This window comes from Rattus norvegicus, chromosome 2 (genome assembly GCF_036323735.1).
Source record: "Rattus norvegicus strain BN/NHsdMcwi chromosome 2, GRCr8, whole genome shotgun sequence".
NCBI classification, from domain to species: domain Eukaryota; kingdom Metazoa; phylum Chordata; class Mammalia; order Rodentia; family Muridae; genus Rattus; species Rattus norvegicus.
In genome coordinates this window covers 231,528,221-231,548,912 of record NC_086020.1, presented here as the reverse complement: position 1 = coordinate 231,548,912, position 20,692 = coordinate 231,528,221, and the positions used below count along the sequence as shown (strand labels likewise).

The 20,692-nt window shown below is 37.0% G+C and overlaps 1 long non-coding RNA gene across 2 annotated transcripts in view; it reads left to right on the top strand.

Moving 5' to 3' along the window:
- Positions 1-16,776, top strand: part of LOC134485984 (uncharacterized) — a 32,745-nt gene extending 15,969 nt beyond the window's left edge. For both annotated transcript variants that reach the window (XR_010064466.1, XR_010064467.1), the window contains exon 3: positions 16,567-16,776. This is a non-coding gene — a long non-coding RNA (uncharacterized LOC134485984). The remainder of the gene's footprint in view (positions 1-16,566) is intronic.
- Positions 16,777-20,692: the final 3,916 nt, after the last annotated feature.

Genomic DNA, 20,692 nt, shown 5'->3' with positions numbered 1-20,692 from the left:
ATTCAAATGAAATTATAATCCCTCATCCAATTTAATGTATAGAAGAAACTTGGGGTTTTGCATATTCCTTTTCAATACAGTAGTTACTAAATCTCAGTAAAGTATTACAATGAAGATATATGAAAGTTAAGAACTAATGAATCAAACCTAGTTATGCCAAGCTATTATAAAGAATAATTTTCTATGGTAAGAATATACTATCTCAGATAATATGTAAATTTCTGAAGTGGTTAGTATATTGTCTTCCCTTTGGTATGCACTCCATCAAATAACATATGTGGAAAACAGATTTGTTACCTAATGCATGTTATCTGCTGCATTACTCTGGATGTATGGCATTAGTTCATGTAGAATAGCAGTTTTGATGTAACACAGTCCTCAATCCAGGTAGTCTCTGCTCTGAACTTATTGTTCTTAGGCTATCTTCTCTACAAAAGCTCAACTCAATTTTTTCTCCTCTAGAGTTAATAGAGAATATTCTGTTTCTGAAAGATGGTCCGTGTATCATGTCCACTATTATCCAACATCTCCATCTGTGTCTTCGAATTTTTTTTCCTTTTTAATATTACACAATAAGAAAAACCAAACCAAAGAGTTAGAAAAATTGTTAATACATGCTAATGTTCATCATAAGCCTGCTCTCTAAAAAGCAAAAGTAGTTGCCAAAGAAAGACTTAAAATGAAAGAAAAGAGAGAAAAACAAAGAAAAAAAGAATATAATCTAAAATATATTAAGTGACATTAATGAAGCCCACTTTTTAAAATTTATTCAGTGATTCCAGCCAGAGAAACAGGAAGGCTAATGGCAGTATTTCACTTCTTTTTAAATATTCAAATACCTCGACTTGCACCCAGCTCTGTAACAGGCTACCTGTTTTGTCCACCATTCCTCCCTATCCATATCCCCCGTGGATCACCCAGAACTTCCCCTCCAATCTTCTTTCTCCCAACTCAAACATTAATTAACTCTACCAGGCATTGCCTGGAAATTACAGGCCACTCTGACCAAAGAAGCAGGTATCCTAACTGCAGATCTTCACCTTGCCCTCCTCTCCTCCAAATCCAGTCTCAGCTCCAGAGAGGAGCACCCTTTCTCTCTGCCCCCATTTGCAGCTGATAATTCAGATCTTCTCCTCAAACCTTCCATGCCATTCACTCTTTAATCCCAGTCCTGAACTCCAGCAGGCATTCCTTGGGAAGGTACCATCCAAGCCTTTCAGAGAATAGCAGTCCAGAGAATCAAGTAGGACAACGAAGCAGACAGGTAAGCATCAGTTCATCAGTCTTCCTCCTTTCCTCCAAATCAAATATCCATGTCTCATGTCCAGGTCTATAGCAGTTTCTGTTGTGGCCTCTTCTTGCCATCTGACCCATCCCAGGGAACTAAGCATTTCCTAGTGGGATAACCACGCTTTTTTTTCTCTTCTCTGGAACACCTCAGGTTCTGAAACCTTTAGAATCAGGTTTATCTCCATTCCCCAGTGTCAGCTCCCAACATATATATATATATAAACACACTTTACCGGAACCCCTTGTGGCTACACCTGGTAGGATCCCAAAGAATTTCTTTCCAGGCAACACAGAACACACATGCACTCCTGGGAACCAGAGAGGACAACAAAAACCAAAAAACAAAATGCCAATCCAGCAAAGACAAGACCAGATAGTAGAACCTAGAATTACAACTTTCTAGGACCCAGATGCAGACAACACTGTAAAAAAAAATAAAAGCTGGAAAATATGTCTCCAGTACAGTCATGTGATCCTACCACAGTGGACACTGAGAAACAAAGTTGAAACATAAGACAAGGACCTTATAAATACAGCTCTTAAAGAAAAAAATGAGCAAATCCATTAAAGAAACTTATTAAAACAATATAAAAAATGGAAAGAAATTAATAAAACAACTCAGGACCTAAACTTATAAATAAAATCAATTAATAAAATCCAAACAGAGAAAAAACTGGAAACAAAAAATTTAGGAACAGAAACAGTAACCTCAGAGGCAAACCTTACCAACAAAATACAATATATAAAAGACAGAATCTCAAAAACTGAAGACAAGAGAGAAGAAAAATTCAAGCTGGAAAAGCCATTTTAATATCTTATAATATTCATATCAAACAAAAACTAATGATAAGATATAAGGAAGGATACTGCGTACTCATCAAAGGAAAATCTACCAAGCAGACATTACAATTCTTAACATCTGTGCACTAAGCAGAAAGTCACCTTGTCTGTAAAAGAAACATTCCTACAATTAAAACATACATTGGCCCTTACACACTGATTTCATGGAACATTCTCCAAAATTGACCATTCATATAAAACAACCCTTAGCAGTTACAAGAATATTAAAATAACATCATGTATCCTATCTGATCACCACAGATTACATCTAGATTTCATAACAGGAACAACAGAAAGCTAACTAACTGGGCAATTCTCCACCAGATGAAAAAATGGTCAAAGCAGAAATGGTAAACAAAAATATCATAGAATTCAATGAAAATGAATAGGCAGCATACCCAAACTTATAGGACATAAAGAAGGCTACTCTAAAAATTTACAGTACTAAGTGCTTACAATAAAAATAAATAAAGTAAACAATATGTAACAATAATATTCAGAGCTGAAATAAATAAATAGAAAAAAATCCAAAAGAAGCAATGAAACAAAGAGTTTATTCTTTGATGAGAGGAATCAATTTGACAAAGCCTCATCCCAAAACACTAATATGTAAAGAGAAAAAGATGCCAAACTGCAAAATAACAAAATTAGAGTTGAAATGGTGGCATAACAGCAGATATTAGGGTATTATACAGAATTATATGGTCATACTTTTAAAACCTGTACTCCATCAAAATCCAAAAATCGAAAAGAAATGGATAATTTGTCAATACATGGTACCTGCCAAAGTTAATCAAGAGTAGATAAGCAAAATAAACAGATAAAGAATTCCCAGTGAAATAGAAGCCAGCATTAAAAGTCTACAACCCTTTTCCCCATTCCCAGCAAAGCCCACGGCCAGTTATTTTTAGCACAGAATTCTACCAAATGTTCAAAGAGTTGATGTCATTACATCACAAATTATTCTGTAAAATTAAAACTAAAGGAATATTATTCAATCCCTTTATAAGGCCACAGTTAGGCTGATATCCAAACCTCATAAAGGCTCAACAAAGAAAATTACAGAACAATTTTCCTTATGAGCAAAGGTTCAAATATTCTCAACAAGATTTTACAAACGAAATGCAAGAACACATAAAGAGGATCATGCACCATTGTCAAGTAGGCTTCACCCCAGAGATGGGGGTAAGTTTCAACACTTTCAATTAAAGAAGTGTTATCCTCTAAATAAAACCAAAACCACATGAACATTGCATTAGATTTAGAAAGATCTTTTACACATCTAAAATCATTTTATGATAAAAGTCTTGGAGAGATTGGAGATACAAGGGACATACCTCACCTTAATAAAGACAGTTTAAGGCAAACCCATAGCCAAAATCAATTGAAATGGAGAAACACTAAAACCATTTCCCAATTTCACTAATTCAAGAACAATACAAAGTTGTTCACTCCTCTCTCCATACCTGTTCAATGTATTTCTTATAGTCCTAGGTACAGAAATAAGACAACTAAATGAGATAGAGACTGGAAAAAAGAAGTCAAATTATCTTTATTTACAGATGCTCTGACAGTTCCTCCAGAAAACTCCTAAAACTAAAAAAAATCACTTTAAGCAAAGTAATAAAATTTGCTCACAAAAACCTGATGTCCTTCTATATACAAAAGACAAACACACTGAGAAATAAATCAGGAATCAATCTTTTTGCACAGGCTTCAAAAATTATAAAATATATTGTGGTAACTATAACAAATGAAGTGAAAGTTATATTATAAAAAGACATTGGAGAAAGAATTTGAAAAATATATCAGAAGATGGAAGGGTCTCCCATTCTCATGGTCATAGATCAGTAGGATTAGATCTAGTAGAAATGGCCACCCAATCAAAAGCAATTTATCCATTCATTGCCATCCCCACCAAAGTTCCAACACAACGCATCACAGATGTTGAATGCACAATTTTCAGCTTCATATGGAAACACTGAAATCCCAAGATTGTTAAAACAATCCTGAATTATACAGAACTGTGAGAGGTATTACTAAGTGATTTCAAATTGAACTACAGAGCTATAGTAGTAAAAGCAGCATGCTAATGGTATAAAACAGATACATTGACTAAAGGGATTGAACTGAAGTCTCAGACATAAATCCTCATACCCAGTGACACCTGATGTTTGATAAAAGGACCTGAAATTCACACTGGAAACAAGACAGCATTTCAACAAATGGCGCTGGTCAGTTGAATGGCCACATGTGAGAAAATGTAAGTAGACCCACACTTATTTTCCTCCACAAAACTTAACTCCAAATGGATCAAAGATCTCAACATTAAACCAGATTAGAGTGAACCTGATAGAATAGAAATTAGGGACTAGCCTTGGATTCACTGGCAGAGAAAAAGAATTATTGAAGAGAACACTGATAGACCAAGCACTAAGATCCCAATTAATAAATGGAACCTCAAAGAACTGAAATGCTTATTTCTGCACAGCGGAAATAACTATCTATCCTTCAGATAAAGTGGCAGCACACAGAATGGGAATATTTATCAACAACAAATTCAATAAAGAGCTATATATAAAATATATAAAGCACTTACCTCCCCCAAATAAACCCTGGAAATCAGGAAAGCAAATACCATAATTTTAAAATGTAGTAGGGACCTAAATTTAGAGAATTCTAAAAGGAGGAAACTGAAGTGGCTGCAAAACACTTAAAGAACTGTCACAATCTTCTTTGGTCGACATGTCAATGCAAATCAAAGCTACTTTAAGTTTTCATCTTACATCCATAAGAAGGGCCAAGATCAGTGAAATAAAGGACAGCTAATTCTGGTGAGAATGTGGAGTAAGGAGAACATTGATCTATTGCTGTGAGAGTATAAACTCATGCAGCACTAAGAAAATCAATGTGCTGGTCCCTCAGGAAGTTGGGAATCTGGGAATTGATTTACTTCAAGATCCAACTATACAACTCTTGGGCATATATCTAAAGGATGTTTCTTCCTACCACAAAGATACTTTCTCAACCTGATTCATTGCTGTTCTATTCATAATAAGCAGGGTTTGGAAAGAACCTAGATGTCCCTCGATATATTGATAAAGAAAATGTAGAGCACTTATGATAAGGAATTTCAGGTAAAGGGATGGAGCTAGAAAAATAATCATCCTGAGTCGGGTAACTTAGACTCAGAAAGACAGATACGGTATGTATTTGATTATATGTAGGTATTAGTTGTTACAACAATAAAAATCTGTAATTATGAGCCAACCCTAACCAAGAATTTCTCTCTTTTTGTGAAAAAAATTGATGGAACAAGGAAGAATGGCACTTGGGTAAATGAAAGCCTTTCTAACTTTTCAAACAATGAAAACTTTATCTTCTAAATTTGGGTTCTCTTCTAACAAAAAAGATCACTTTTCAAACCTTGATCAGGAGTATGGAGATTTAAACAATTATCTTCACTTACTTTTTGAAAATGGTAAAGTAAGAATGAATCATCTCTACTGCATAAGAATTGGATACAAGACATCATGAAATTTGCAGGCAAATGGATGAAACTCAAAACTATCATCCTGTATGATGTAATCTAATCCAAAAAGGACACGCACTGTACGTACTCACTTATAGGTGTGTATTAGCATAAAGTACAGGATGCCATACCGCAGTCCACAGACACAAAACAAGCTAAATAACAAGGAAGGCTCGAGTGAGGATGCTTGAATTTCACTCAAAATGGAAAATAAAATAGTTATCAGAGGCTGATGGAAGGATGGGGAGGAGGGGAAAGGAACCAGGGATCCAGATGAGGTGCGGGGAAAGAGGCAAAGAGGGGCCAAGAGAATGAATGGAAGTCAGTGTCTAGCAGGGGATTGGGAATTGGGGATGGGGGCTTCTCTAGGACATGCCAGAGACCTGGGATGGGAGAGACTTCAGAATTCTATGCGGATGACTCTAGCTGAGTCCTAGCAGTGGAGGATGTGCACCTGAAGTGGTCACCTCCTGTAGTCAGGCAGGACTCCCAGTGGAGGGGACGCCACCCACCCATAAAACCTTTCAACCAAAATTTTCCCTGCCTACAAGAAGTGTGGGGGAAAAGATGGAGCAGAGACTCAGAAAATGTCCAATCAATGACGGACCCAAACTGAGACTCATCCTACAGGCAAGATCCAATCCCTGACACTATTAATGATATTCTGTTATGCTTGCAAACAGAAGCCTAGCATAACTGTATTCTGAGAGGCTCTACCCAGTAGCTTACTGGAAAAGATGCAAAGACTCATAGCCCAACAGTAGAGAGAGCCAAGTGCATCATGTGGAAGAATTGGGAGAAGAACTGAGGGACAAGGAGGGGATAGGAACTACAGAGGAACGCCAACAGCGTCAACTGGCATAGACGCTTGAGGGTTCCCAGAAACTGAACCACCAACAAAAGATTGTATATTGGCTGGACTTGGACCACTACACATATATAGAAGATGCACAGCTCTGCCTTCATTTGAATCCCCTAGCAAATGGTGCTACAGTCATCTCTAAATCTGTTGACTGCCTGTTAGAGAGTAAGCCTAGTCCTGCAGTGGTGTGATATTCCAAGATAGGGTGATACCCAGGGAGACCTTACCTTTCTCAAAGGAAAAGGGGAGGAGGGTTGGGGGAAAGAAGACTGGAAGGAGGTGCAATCAGGATGTAAAGTGAATGAATAAAAACAAATTAATGGAAAAATCAAATTTAAAGTTTACATTAACTGAATCGCACCAGACTTCCTTACTGGAGGTCTCATTTTTTTCAGCTTAGCCACTATAATGATGCTGATTGTCATTAGCCATTTTAATTATTTTGTTATTGTTAACTTTTATAGTATTGAATATTTTTTCTCAGTTCTAAACAATAACTTGCCCTATGCTTTCCCTTACAAATAGATAGATAGATAGATAGATAGATAGATAGATAGATAGATAGATAGATAGACAGACAGACAGATGATAACAGGGGGAGAAAACATAACACAGACCAAAGGATGAAGAAAACAAAGGAAAGCTAGTAGGGAACCGTGGGAGTAACAGTCTCGAAATGTGTACTTTGAAACCTGATTTTTAAATCAACCACATTTTATGTGATGGTGTTTGGCCAATGCAGCAACAAGACAGTTTTACATCATCTTACCCTTGAGTTTTATCAAATATAAAATGCTTCAAGCCTATTTCATATTCCTCAGAGAATGTAAAATGAAATCAGAGGAGCTTAGCTGCAAGCCTATGCCATATTTCTCAGAGCATCTAAGACAGAATCAAGAGCACTTCGCTCTAATGATAGCTTTCTTTCCGTGTGCTATGTAATTTTGTTTTAAGTAGAGCCATCTAGCAGCATCTCCCTGACTCCATCTATCAGAGGGAGCAAGTGTACTCCATCAACTACTTAAAAGTACACGGAATCAATAAAACACTGTTAGTTCCCTATAAACTGGGGTGGGCTTATGATTTTAGAGCACTTCTGCTCATGCAGTCCCTCAGTAAGTGCTAGGTTATTGCTTCTTCAATGCTCATGCTTCTATAGACCCACTCTCTTCATTTCACAAAGCTCTTCCTGTTTTTCTTTCCCAAGCATTTTGTTAATATCACTCTATTTTTATATAGCTTAAGACAGCACTGGACTCTTCTTAATTCCCATGAGGTTTTTTTTTTTTTTACTTCAACCTCAAGACTATTGCCTTTTGAGTACTTCCTGCGAAGAAGTCATTTCCAAATGACAAAATAAAATGGGATTTCAGAAGAATCCACATTTTCTCCACCAACTCCAAAAGCATGATTCAGCAATTCCTCATCAAAATCAGTCTACTGTGTAAAACAAACAAACAAACAAACAAAAAACAAGAACAAAACCTTGACCTTCGTTTTCTATAACTAAGTGGAAATGATACCATCATTTTCTTCGTATGCTCATACCTGAGTAACCTATGCCTGCCTGAGAGGCACCCAACACATGCCTCTTAAATAGTGAGTGTTAGAAATAGACATATCATTTTTCTTTTATCTTCTTCCTTCTGGTTCGTATAAGGTGATAGGACATAGAGTGTTTTATCAGCTGGCTTTCCCAGGTTCTTATTTATTTTTTAAAAAACTTAAGACACACTACACACTTTAAAAGTCAGAAAGAAAATACATTCTGAGATATTTTTAGTAAATTTCATTCCATTAATCACTGTATCAAAAAGACTGCAGAGTGATATATACTGACTTTGCCACGATTGCTAGAGGCATCTCACATTATAATAAAAAGACCTATTGACATGAAAAATTGCTCTCCATGGTGTATACAGCACATGAACTACCAACCATTTAAGAATTATATCATGAGGTTCTAAGATATTTTACCTTCATCAGTTGTCTGCATGATATTTAAATTTTTATATCTTGTTTGTATTCCTTATTCTGGTCACCATAAAATAACCTCATATTCCCTACATATTTACTTCTCTAGTCTAATTTGGCCTTTTGTGAAAGTTTAGATGTTGATCACATGATGTTTATGAAACAAATTGAATCAAATTTAATTTTCATCTTTGAAACTAGTTCACATCCAGTAACTTCTATCCTTTGGACATTCTCCAACAAATTCCAGGAAAAATAATTTAATACAAGTTGTACATTTCTGTACGAAACTCAAAATCTGCAATACTTAAAAATGTGAAATATTCTGAATACTGACATAATACTACAAGTGGAAAGTTATAAATCTGACCTTATGTAAAAGGTTATAGTCAAAACACAGGTGTAGTAAAAATTGCATAAAATTACTTTTATAATATATAATGCATTAAACAGAAGTGACTTTTGTGTTTTGACATGGGTCCTATCTCCAGATATTTTATGCATATTCAAACTGTGTAGAACTTCTTGTTCTAAGCATTTAAGATGTGGGATGACTAAGATACATACATCTGCAGGAAGATGATAATATGACAGTAAGACAAGTTAAAATAAAATCGAATAGTCGTAATCTTAAGGCCATTCAAGCCAATAAAAGACTGAGAACTGATAAGAACCATATGTGTGTATGTGTGTGTGTGTGTGTGTGTGTGTGAGAGAGTGAGAGAGAGAGAGAGAGAGAGAGAGAGAGAGAGAGAGAGAAATACAGTATAATAAAAAAGCACTTCAGTGGGAAAAATGATACAGCTCAAACGGAGACAATATCCATGTTGGATTTTGGGGAGATACTGAAGAGACTAAATGAATTTTTTTGTTCTTTAGGTTATTTTTTTAATTAATGTTTCCTATGCTTAACATTAACTCAAATGAGGGTATTTTCAAAACGTCTTGCAAATGTATTAGCAATCTAAGCTCAAATTCAGAAAGTTTTATTTGAAGCCCAACTTTTGGTAATATGGAGACTGTAAAGAATGGATGGTTTGACTGATACATGAAAGCTTATACTTTGTGTCAGAAATACCTAATTGAATCATCTATCAAGATTTAGATGAAAAGCAACATAAAGGGTCAGCCCTACAGAGCACAGTACAAAGAATGGGGAAGAATATAACAAAAACAAACAAACATCTCCTTGCACGTCATCTTTTGTGACTGGAAGAAACAAGTTCAAGAATGAAGACAAGGGAAGTTCTACATGGATGTGTACCATTTACCATTTTGCATAGACCATAGAAGAACAAACATGAACTTTGAAACTATGAATAATAACAACATTGAAAATTTTCGCTCTCAATAAGTAGAACTAGATAGGGAAAAGTATATCATTACTTTGAATTAAATTTAGAACAAATAAGTACATTTATTCACATATAGAAACAGCAGAAATTCATTACAATGCTAACTGAAACACAAGCTACTAAGATCATTTGCCTAAAAATATAGTTTTACCAAAAACTAATGGATTAATGTAGTGAAATTTTAATCCAGCAACATTGTTGCTATGGCAAAGGATCACATCCAAAGATTTTCTAGATCTTGGTGAGATCCAGCCAGAATGATGCACCTTTAATCCCTCTGTCTAGAATACAGACAACACATCTAATACATGTCTTTAATCACAATCAATGGAGATAAAGGTAATTTGTAGAAAGAAACCACAATGTTTAAACGTGATGTCTAATTGAAGGGCAGAGAAAGTGATGAATCAGAAAAAGATTTGACAGAATAAAGTCAGAGATAGGATGCAACCAATCCTCTCAAGAACAGACAAAAAAGAAAGGCTACTTGAGAGTAGCACAGAGTGAACCAGGATTGGATGGGAATTCAGTAAATGCAGATCAGTTGAGTTCAAGGGATGCAGTGGTGTTCAGTTGAATGCAGTTCTGTGCGGTTCTGTGCAGTTCAGTTAAATGTCATTCAGTTTGGTTGAGTTCAGGATGGAAGCAATTTTTAAAGGGACAGTTTTTCAAAGACAAGTTGCAGAGAGAACCAGCCGGATAAAGAACAAATTGCCAGAGTTAATTTTGAGGCCAAGCAGAGCAATTCAGTAAGAAGCCCAGAGAAGCCAGTTTGATTCAGTCAGCTTTAGAGAGAAGTTTGGGTCACAAGAGCCGAGTTGACCCAGTCAACCAGAGTTCAGAAAGAACTAGAAAGGGTGAGCTTATTCAGCAATAATCCTGTGAGACTACAATTACACCTGGCCAACTAAAATTACATTTACAGATGAATGTAAGCATAGTGTGTGAAGCATTGAGTCTCTTGGCAAGGATAAAAAGAGGGAGGAGAGAAGAGTGTTTGTTTTGTTGGTTGACTTATCAAAGATACATTTGTCTCTGGGCCAAAGACAAAGCCTCACACAGCTCTCAAGATTTTTTTTTATCAGGATCTTATACAACTTGAACTCTCCCATGAAAAAGGAATCACAAGGTAGTTTTGCTATGGAAGATAAATGTCTAATATTCATCCTTAAACCCAAAGGTGATAGAAGTTAAGATGTAGAGGGTAATGAGACAAAGAGTGAAACTTTATGAATGAAATCAGTCATTTTATGAGTGCTATGGAAAGAGCGAGGTAGGTCTTCTTGCCCTACTGCCTTGTGAGGAGCACCAAGAAGGACTTCCTCTGTATCCAGAGGGTGACATCTCAGACTTTCATTCCCAACCATGAAAATAAATTGTTGTCATTCTAGTATTTTGTTGTAGTATCACAAGTTGAGACAAGAATAAGCCTGTGTGTTAAGTTTTCTCAACTCAAGCAGCAGTGGCATATTGACAATATTCTTAATTTTATCATTGACATGAGAGCAAGACATTAGTTAATTTTCTGAGTCTCAGGTCTTGTGAAGTTTAGACATTGAAAACTCTTAACTGCTTAGTTATGGATATATGAAATTGACCTCTGTTGTTTAACAAAGGGAGGGCATTTTAAATTTTTTTGTGCACAGAAGCATAACCAATTTACAATAGAAAACAAAGAGATTCTCCTTAGTGCTGATTTCTATTGTACGTTAGCTTCACACATCAGGACCATTCTACAGATGGCCTCTGATAAAGCACATAGATCCCCCATAATTTGATATGGCAGTTACAGTTAACACACCCTAAATTGCATGTACCCTAAACAAACCTACAACTAACAACCCTTACCTGCTACATGTCCTTGTTGAACAGCATAGCCCTCCATAGACTGCCACCCTAGTGCACTTGTCACCCTAGTCCATATGTCACCCTAGTCCAGTGATGCCTGACTCAGATGCTGTTCCCTGCCACTGGCGAGTTTTCAAAGTAAACCGTGAAATACTTGTTGTTTGCTTGGGCAAACATCAGATTGTAGTCTGATGTCTACTGAAGCTATTTTTCTTCCACAGCATTGAAAAATTAAACTGAAACATTTTAAGCTGGCAGCCATCTGAACTCAAAACAAATTTTTGATTGTGTTTAATTCTGTTATAAAATTGTATACAATTCTACTATAAGCCCACATATGCTTACTTATTTATATATTTGTAAATAATGCATCACAATATCAACCTATGGGCCTACTACCATTGTCCATAGAAACAATGAAAGAAATCCCTGAGAAGGTACACATGCTTTATGAAAGTGTCTTTCTATTTTAACAAAGGGAAGCAATTAATTGCTTTCTCTTGCCTTTGTTTTGCAACCACCCCCACCCCACAACCCACTTTTTATACTCTGCACAGCACCAAGTGAAGGATTTCACAACTACAAATCCCAAACCACAGCGTTCCTGTACATGTTCCAGGGTACAATGCACCTATCAAGGAATATTTAAAGTCGTGTCTCTCTTGAGGAACGATGTGCAATTTGAAGCAGGTTCTTCCATGTGTGAAGAGCAGATAGTGACAAGGATTTCCCAGTTTACAGTGGGGAAACAGAAGATCAAGTTCTTAGAAGCTACAGATTTTCTCATGTATATTTTTCTTAAGTTCTTTTTTTCTTCCTGCCTCTCTGCCTGCTAGGGAACATAAAACTGACACAAGTGTTTAGGAGTAGGTGCATTCTAATTGAAAATCCAGCACGCAGCCATCCTCTTCATTGTATATTATACAGAGGTATTTTCATATATGTCTACTGTGCAATGATGATTGTACTACGTCTATCTAAATTTTTGGGCTAAAGTTTTCTTAGAGAGACAATTTGTGTAAAATTTTTTCACATGGAGCATTGGGAATTTTAATAACTACTAGGCATATTATGGCAAGCATGGGGCCTGCAAGAGTGTGTTACACCAGGTTTTTGTCTATAGGTAATGACTGTTTGCTTACTGTTTTTGTGGGACTCCTAACTGTAGGAGCAGGAGTATTTCTATGATCCTTTTTCTCTAATTTGGTTGCCTTGTCCAACCTCAATATGAGGGATTTTTGCCTTGTCATATGGCTTCTGTGTTGTCAGGTTTTGTTATTGTCTCTTAGAGGCCTGCTCTTTTCTAAAGGGAAAGGAAGGGGGAGTGGATCCAGGAGACAGGAGAAATGAAGGGACTGGGAGGAAGAGGAGGAGAGAGAGGACATTGTGGTTCCTATATATTATGTGAGAGAAGAATCTATTTTCTATAAAGAAAGAAAAGAAGGAATTCTGACAAACCCACATTGAAACTTTGAAACACAAATGAGATGTTCTTTTCTTGAAGGCACATAAAATGAATCATGTTTTCTGAAAATATGTTTCTCAGTAACTCTAAACTCTTCCAGTGATGTTGGATTTAAAAAATATTGTGGTCACTAAATACTAATGAAGTTCATTGAATAGGGTTTATATAAATACTTTGTTAACACCATTCAAGAAAAGGACACTTAGACAATAATACAGACTTCCTAGCAGATATTAAATGGAGCCTAAACTAGAGAGTGTTTTGAAACTGCAGCCATCATGAAACTGTCAATTCTTTCTTTTTGCTTCCACTTAAAGTAGGGAAAGTTGTCCTTTGATGTTCACTCTCTGAACTGACAAAGAGTGAAATTCCTGGGAAGCTCTGTGATTTGCCTTTGGAATGCATGTGACTATTGCATTGCATTTCCTGTGTAGAGTAAATCTCGTTCAAAGAAGAAAGGTCAAGGCAAAATACAAAACAAAAGGAAGAATCCATACTAGAGTGATTTATCACATATTTATCACAACTCAAAATTGTGTTTCTGGACTGGAATGTTAAGCATAGTTTCAGTGAATTTACTGGCCTAGAGCACGGAGTCTAAGTACCCAGGTTACACTAGAGTAGCAATGTGTTAAGTTAAACTAACCATCCACATTAGCTAAGCACAGTGAACCTGTGATCTCAACTCTTGAGGTATGAGGCAGGAGGATTTCTCTCAGTTCAAGATCTATCTGTGCTAGCTTCATAGTTAGTATTAGGCCAGTCTACACTACAGACTAAAGCCCTGTTTCAAAAAAAATGGTTGAGTTTTATGAAAAAGTTTAGACAATTTTTCAAATTGGTCAGAATGTCAATGTTATGCAAAATTATAAAGCAATTCATGGGAGTAATTATTTTGAATCCCATTAAAATATTAAGAAAAAGACTCACTTAAGCTCAGGGAGAAGGCTCAGCTGGCAAAGCAGGTTTGTGTTGCTCAAGATTGAGAACCTGAAATTCACTAAAATACATGGTAGTTGATGAAGATTTAGGATCCTAATAGAGGAGAGACAATATGTGCATAGACTCACATGAACACATATGGACACACTATGCATAAATGTATTATGATGATTATGATAGATTTGCATGGAATGCACCTGTAATCTCAACACTGTGGAAGCTGTGGCAGAAGGATCATAAGTTCAAAACCAGCCCGGGTTACATATTAGGATTAAAAAAGTGATCTTGAGTGAGGTAAATGAGACCCAGAAAGACAACATTGTATATACTCATTCATGAGTGAATATTAACTATAAAATCAATGGTAAACATGCTACAATCAACAAAGCCAGTAAAGGTAGGAAACAAGAAGGACTCTAAGAAGGAATCATAGACCTCCCAGGCAATAAATTTAAAAGGTGGACTGAGGCAATTGGGGTTGGGAACAAAAGGAGTCAGGCAGGGGATGATGTGATGGAAAGAGCGAGTACTGGAAAAGAATACTGGAATCTAAGGGTATGGAGCAGTGTGGTAAACAATGTGGAAACCTACTCCAGTAGAAACTCTCAGGATTCTATGAGGATGAGCCCAAGGAAGACTCCTAGTAACAGAGGATTTGCAACCTGAACTAGCAATCCTGTGTAACCAGACAAGGCTTTTAGAGGTGGGACTGGAACAACCACCCAGGGATAAAACATTTGACTTATAGTCTATCCAGTTTGCAAAATGGACTGTAAATGGAGGCACAGAACATGTAGAAGTAGCCAATAAATGAAGCATCTAATTTGAGACCCAGACTATGAGAGGAAGCCCATGCCCAGCACAGCCTGGATGACCACTGGATAGTCCAGGGACCTACAACAGAAAAAATAATCAATGAAATGAATCCCAGTGATAGCCCTATGTACTCATAGATCAGCACCAAGCCTAGTTATTATCAAAGAGGCTACTGTCAGCAGCTAATGGGAGCAGATGCAGCGAGCCACCACCAAACATTAGACAGAGAAAGAGCCTACATTCAAGATATCTATCTGGTCCCTCCCTTGGAGGTCTGGAAACCGCATGGAGGAGTGGGAGGAGAAAATGTAGGAGCCAGAGGGTTTGAGGACACCAGATAGATACAGTGCACAGTCATCAACTAATCAGGTTCCATGGATGCTCACAGAGACTGCAATGGCAATCAAGGAGCCTACTTGGGTCAGCCCTAGGTTCCTCATATATATTTATTAATAGCTTGGTGTTTTGTGGAAACTCCTAACAGTAGAAGTTGGGTACACCTGACTCGTTCATCTTCTCTTAGGACCATTTTGCACCTACTGGGTTACCTAACTCTGCCTTTATATGAGGTTATGTGCCTGATATTATTATATCTTACTATGCTGTGTTCAGCAGTTATTCCTAGAAGGCCTTCTGTTTTCAAAAGGAAAGAAGAAAAAGTGGATTTGGCGGAGAGGTAAAGTGGTGTTGGGGGTGAGGGCAATGGAAGGAGTAGATGGAGTGGGAACTGTGATCAGGATGTATTGAAACCAAAAAATGGCATTTAAAAAATGTACACCTCAATAAAAATTTAGTTACTATTTAAAGAATTTCAGCTACTAAAAAGCTAATTGGTTTCACTCACTTTCCTTATACCTTCCGCTTATATCTTAAAACCTAATACTTATATTAGATTTTAATTCTGTGCTGTGTTTCATTACATAGGAGTCATTATACCCTTTTTAAAGTAAGTTACGTTTAATCTGCCCATGATTCTAGCCGTGACGTTATTATTTTGAGACTTTAGTCTGAATGAAGGGTGTTATTAAGCTACATAAACAGCAACTGTTGAGATCAAAATTTGATCCAAAACCTTGCCCTGTGAACTTATAAAATATATCAACTCCAAAGCCTATGTCAGAAACATATTAAAAATGTGAACGTTAATATAATCTTTTATATTAATTATTTTCTTGAAATATTCAGAAAAGTTATTAATAAAGTATTCCTTTACACATACCTAAATTACTTAAATACAATGAATAAATTTTGGGAATATGAATAACAAAATATAAGAAGTCTATGACATTTGACAAAAGTAATGGGTTATATCTGTTCAGAACCCTGGTCAGGTATTAACTTTATCAAGGTTCAGAATAATCATATCATCAGAAAAGCCTAGCTTTGCATTGAGATCTCTCTAACTGATCACAGTGGACATGTATTTTCCATTATACATAAGCCTGACTACAACTGTATATTCCTTCCCTAAAAATGGAGGGTTTTTTCTTTTCCTTTTTCTTTTTCTTATCTACTGAAATTTTTTCTCTCAGAGACGTTATTAAGTGCCTAAATAATGTATTTTTGATGGATATCACAAACGTGTTTGTAGAATGAAACCATTTCACAAAAAAAATCACATTTTTGTTCAACTTTCAAATAGTATCGCGTGCTTAGTTGGTACAGTTAGATCAGTGACAGCTATGAAAGGAAGAGGTCTGAAGACGGGCTCAATCAAACCACAAAACCAGGCAAGTGGAAAATTGCATTTTGTGGCTGTGAGTTAGGTAAGCTGTTACTCGCATATGTATGCACATATTTATTTTCTACGTTTACTCGTTTAGAGGCCCTCACTTCTTTCTTACCATCCCAGAGCCCCTTATTTAAACAATTTGATATTTTGGTTTCACATCCTTAAAATATTATTTCTAGGGGCTTCATTTAAATTTCTTCATAAATTAGTATTTATGAAGGTAGTCACTTGTGAATCCCAGTGTATTAGTCACGCTCCAAAATAAAATTATGTAGGAGCACTCTGGAAGAATTGGAACCGGGGTACGTGCACTGACTCAAATGAGGATGGGGCGGAGGTGCACACAGTCAGAGAGCAGTGGTTGATCCTACTGCCAGCTGTTTGCAAGTCTTCCAACACAATCTTCTAGTGTGGGCAATAGACCGAAGGCTTTGCCATGGTATTCACAGCCCCATGAATTGCTTTCAGGGAATCATAAATTAGGCAAAATTGCTTTCAACTTTTATTAATCTATCGACAGGTTGCTTGAAAGATGAACTGCTGATTTCACCAACTCCTTAAAAAACTTAAATGCCTTGAAAACACTCATTATCACTTTTTAAATGTCAGAGATATCTGGCTTAGAATTTAGATGTATGAGTTAATGGATTAATTGAACAACACATGACGTTAGCTAAGGCCACCCTGAAGCACTCTAGAATCTCCTCAGGTGGGTCGATAGTGGTGGCACTGGTTGAGCTGTTACTGAAACAAGTCTTGTGCCACATACCTTTTAGATCGTACTAAACCTTGGCTACAATTTCTTGAAATGATTCTCCTTCACTCCACTTCACAGCTAAAAACTTAGAGGGTCAGGGAAACGAAGTATTTAGTGATTAGGTTTCAGCATTTATTGAGGTAATTATCATGAACCACCATCTTTTCAAGCTACAGTTCATGGATGATTTCATGTAATCATCATAGCAGTGCCATGTAGAAAGTGTTACTCTTACTCTACATATGAGTAAATGAAAACTTAGAAATTTCTGTGTTGGTTACTCAAACGATCCAACTATGGGGAGAACAGAACAGATCTGAAATCAAAAAGCAGATGAAACAAATTCTAATCTCATACATAATTCTTTATAGTAAATTTGGCTAAAAAAATTCAAACTAATTTTACTAAAATAGACCTACAAAAGAGTAAGAATATCAGATTACATAGACACTATTCTGGTATGACTTGCATCCTGAAAGGAATTAACCGCAGGAGCGAATTGATTTCATAGAAGAAGTGAAAAAAAAGTCAAATTCCTAAGGTGAGAGTGGTGTGCAAGATATTCTTACATGCTTAGTACTTCAGAGCTGAAGAGGAAGGGTCTGATCAAATTCTGGTTCAAATGCCCTCTGATGTGTAGGCTGCTCTGCTCTTTACTGAGAAGCTGTCCAGCCTTTGCTTAAAGTTTTTCAGGGAGTAGAAAACTCTGCATCTCAAGATTCCACAACAGAAACTTGACCTTTTACAATGGTCTTATGAATTGGTATAATTTATTCCCTGAAGTGGAAAACCAATTATCCAAACTAAGCAACCTAAGACTAGGTTAATTCTGACTAGCCCAGCATCTTGTATCCATTATCCCTCCTCCTAGATGTTCATCCTCTTGCTTGGTCAGAGTTAACCCACATCTGTTATTTCCATTGACAGAAAACTTAAGTGAAAAATATCAATGTAGACATTTTTTTCAAAGAAAAACTAGTTATTCTTTTCTCATACAATACATCATGATCACAATTTCCCCTCCCCACCTATTATGTCTACCCTAAGAGAAGAGCAGGCCTCTCAGGGACAGCAACTAAACATAACACGAAAAGATACAATAAGACAGGCACAAACCCTCTGACCAAGGCTAATAGTTCAAACCCGTCTTTGATTATCTTGTGTTTTATACCAAGAGCTCCACACTTTTGTGGGCACACCTGTAAGTTCAGCAGTATAAATGCTGATACAGGAGGAGAGTAAATGTTAGGCCAGCATTGGTTACACAGAGAGAGCTTCTCTTAAAAAAATAAAATAAAATAAATAAGGCTTCCTGAATGACCTTGTCCCCGGTCTCACTTTGCTTGCTTGCAAATTTTTTCACCGTGACGTTTAGTGACATAAAAATAGGATATAGAAAATTAGCTTGAGGGGGCTGGAGAGGTGGCTCAGTGGTTAACAGTACTGACTGCTCTTCCACAGGTCCTGAGTTCAATTCCCAGCAACCATCTGTAATGAGAACCGATGCCCTCCTCTGGTGTGCATGAAGACAGCTACAGTATATGCATAAAATAAATAAACCTTTAAAAAGAAGAAATAAATACAATTAACTTGAGGCTATTAAGACTGTTCTCTAAAACCCCATCATAAGGACAAACAATAGCTGAACAGAAAGTGGTGTTCACAGAAGAAACTTATTTTTATTTTGACCATAATTTGTGGTCAGTAGTCTTTCTCCTCACATTTATGGGATTAACACAATCCTAACACAGTAATAGCTTCGAGAGAATTATACCATGGACAAAGCTTGTAAGGCAATTATAAGAGTCCACAGTGAAGTAGATGTGCTGGTCCATGCCCTTAATCCTAGCAGTGGGAGGAAGGAAGATTAGTGATTCAAGGTCACTTCCAACTATGTAACAAGAAGACCTGCATTCACTACATAATATTCTGCCTATCCTCAAAAATGGGTGCTGGAGATCCCTAAACCATGTAAAGTCCATGTAGTCAAGTCTGGGAAGCTGAGTTAAATCCCTGGAACCAACTTAATGGTGGAGCAGAGACCTGAGACTACAAATTTATAGTTTTACCTCCACACACCAGTCATGAAATGTACACATGGACACAACACACACACACACACACACACTACACACACACACACACACTACACACATACACACACTACATACACACAGTACACACAAACACAGACTACACACAGACTACACACACACACACTACACACACACTACACACACACTACACACATACACACACTACATACACACAGTACACAGAAACACACCCTACACACACACTACACATACACTGCACATACACTACACACACACTACACACACACACCACACACACACACACACCACACACACACACGTACACACGTACACACACACAGAAGTAATACATTGATATTTGAATTCCCAGAGAAATCAGAAATCAAAATGAAGATATTCACAATTGTGTTTAACATGGTTTTTATTCTCCTGTCATTGTGTCATTTAGGTATTTAGAAATCCCAGAGATATTCTTGTGTCAGGCTATCACTTCTGGTGTGTCACAAATTACATTAAAACATGGAGAAGAATGCAGCCATCTTTCATTTGCAGTCCTTGATGCTATATGTGTACACTATTTCAGTTATTTCCTGCATTATAACAAGCATTTGTGAGAAACAGCAACTGTTTATTTCCTGGCTTACAGGAGACTGACTAATGGAGGTGAAGGCTGAGAGCTGTACAGCATTGGCCCCGATGAGCTTTCTGTGGAATTCCACCTAATCCAGCCTGAGACTTTCCAGAAGGGTTTGTTAATAGAGCCTTTGTCCTTCCTACTCTTATTCTTTCAGTAACATGTCAATCTTCTGTCGGCTCCTTGGGTTGCATGAACTTCTATCAGTCTTTGCTGCAAGGTTCTTGCCCTTTGAATATCTCTGCTCATCTGCATGCTACCTGAGTCTCCCCGCTATGATTCATCAGGATGGAGACTGGCACAGCATGCAGTGTGACGACATGTTCATCCTTCAGAAGGCCTGCAGCACATCCTGACTCGGGTGTCTCCTGCTAACTTAGTTGGCTTTTTTCTTGTAAAATAAATCACAGGGTGTATGGTACCCCTTTTTTCTCACCAGCCTGTTCTCCAATATTTTCCTGCGTTCTGACAGGCCACTTCCTCAGATAGGTCGCACATTGGCATATCATAAGTAAACAGAGAAAATGTCATGACCCCAGGAGGAAGCTAAGCACAAATTACTAATGAGACCAAATTACTAATGAGACT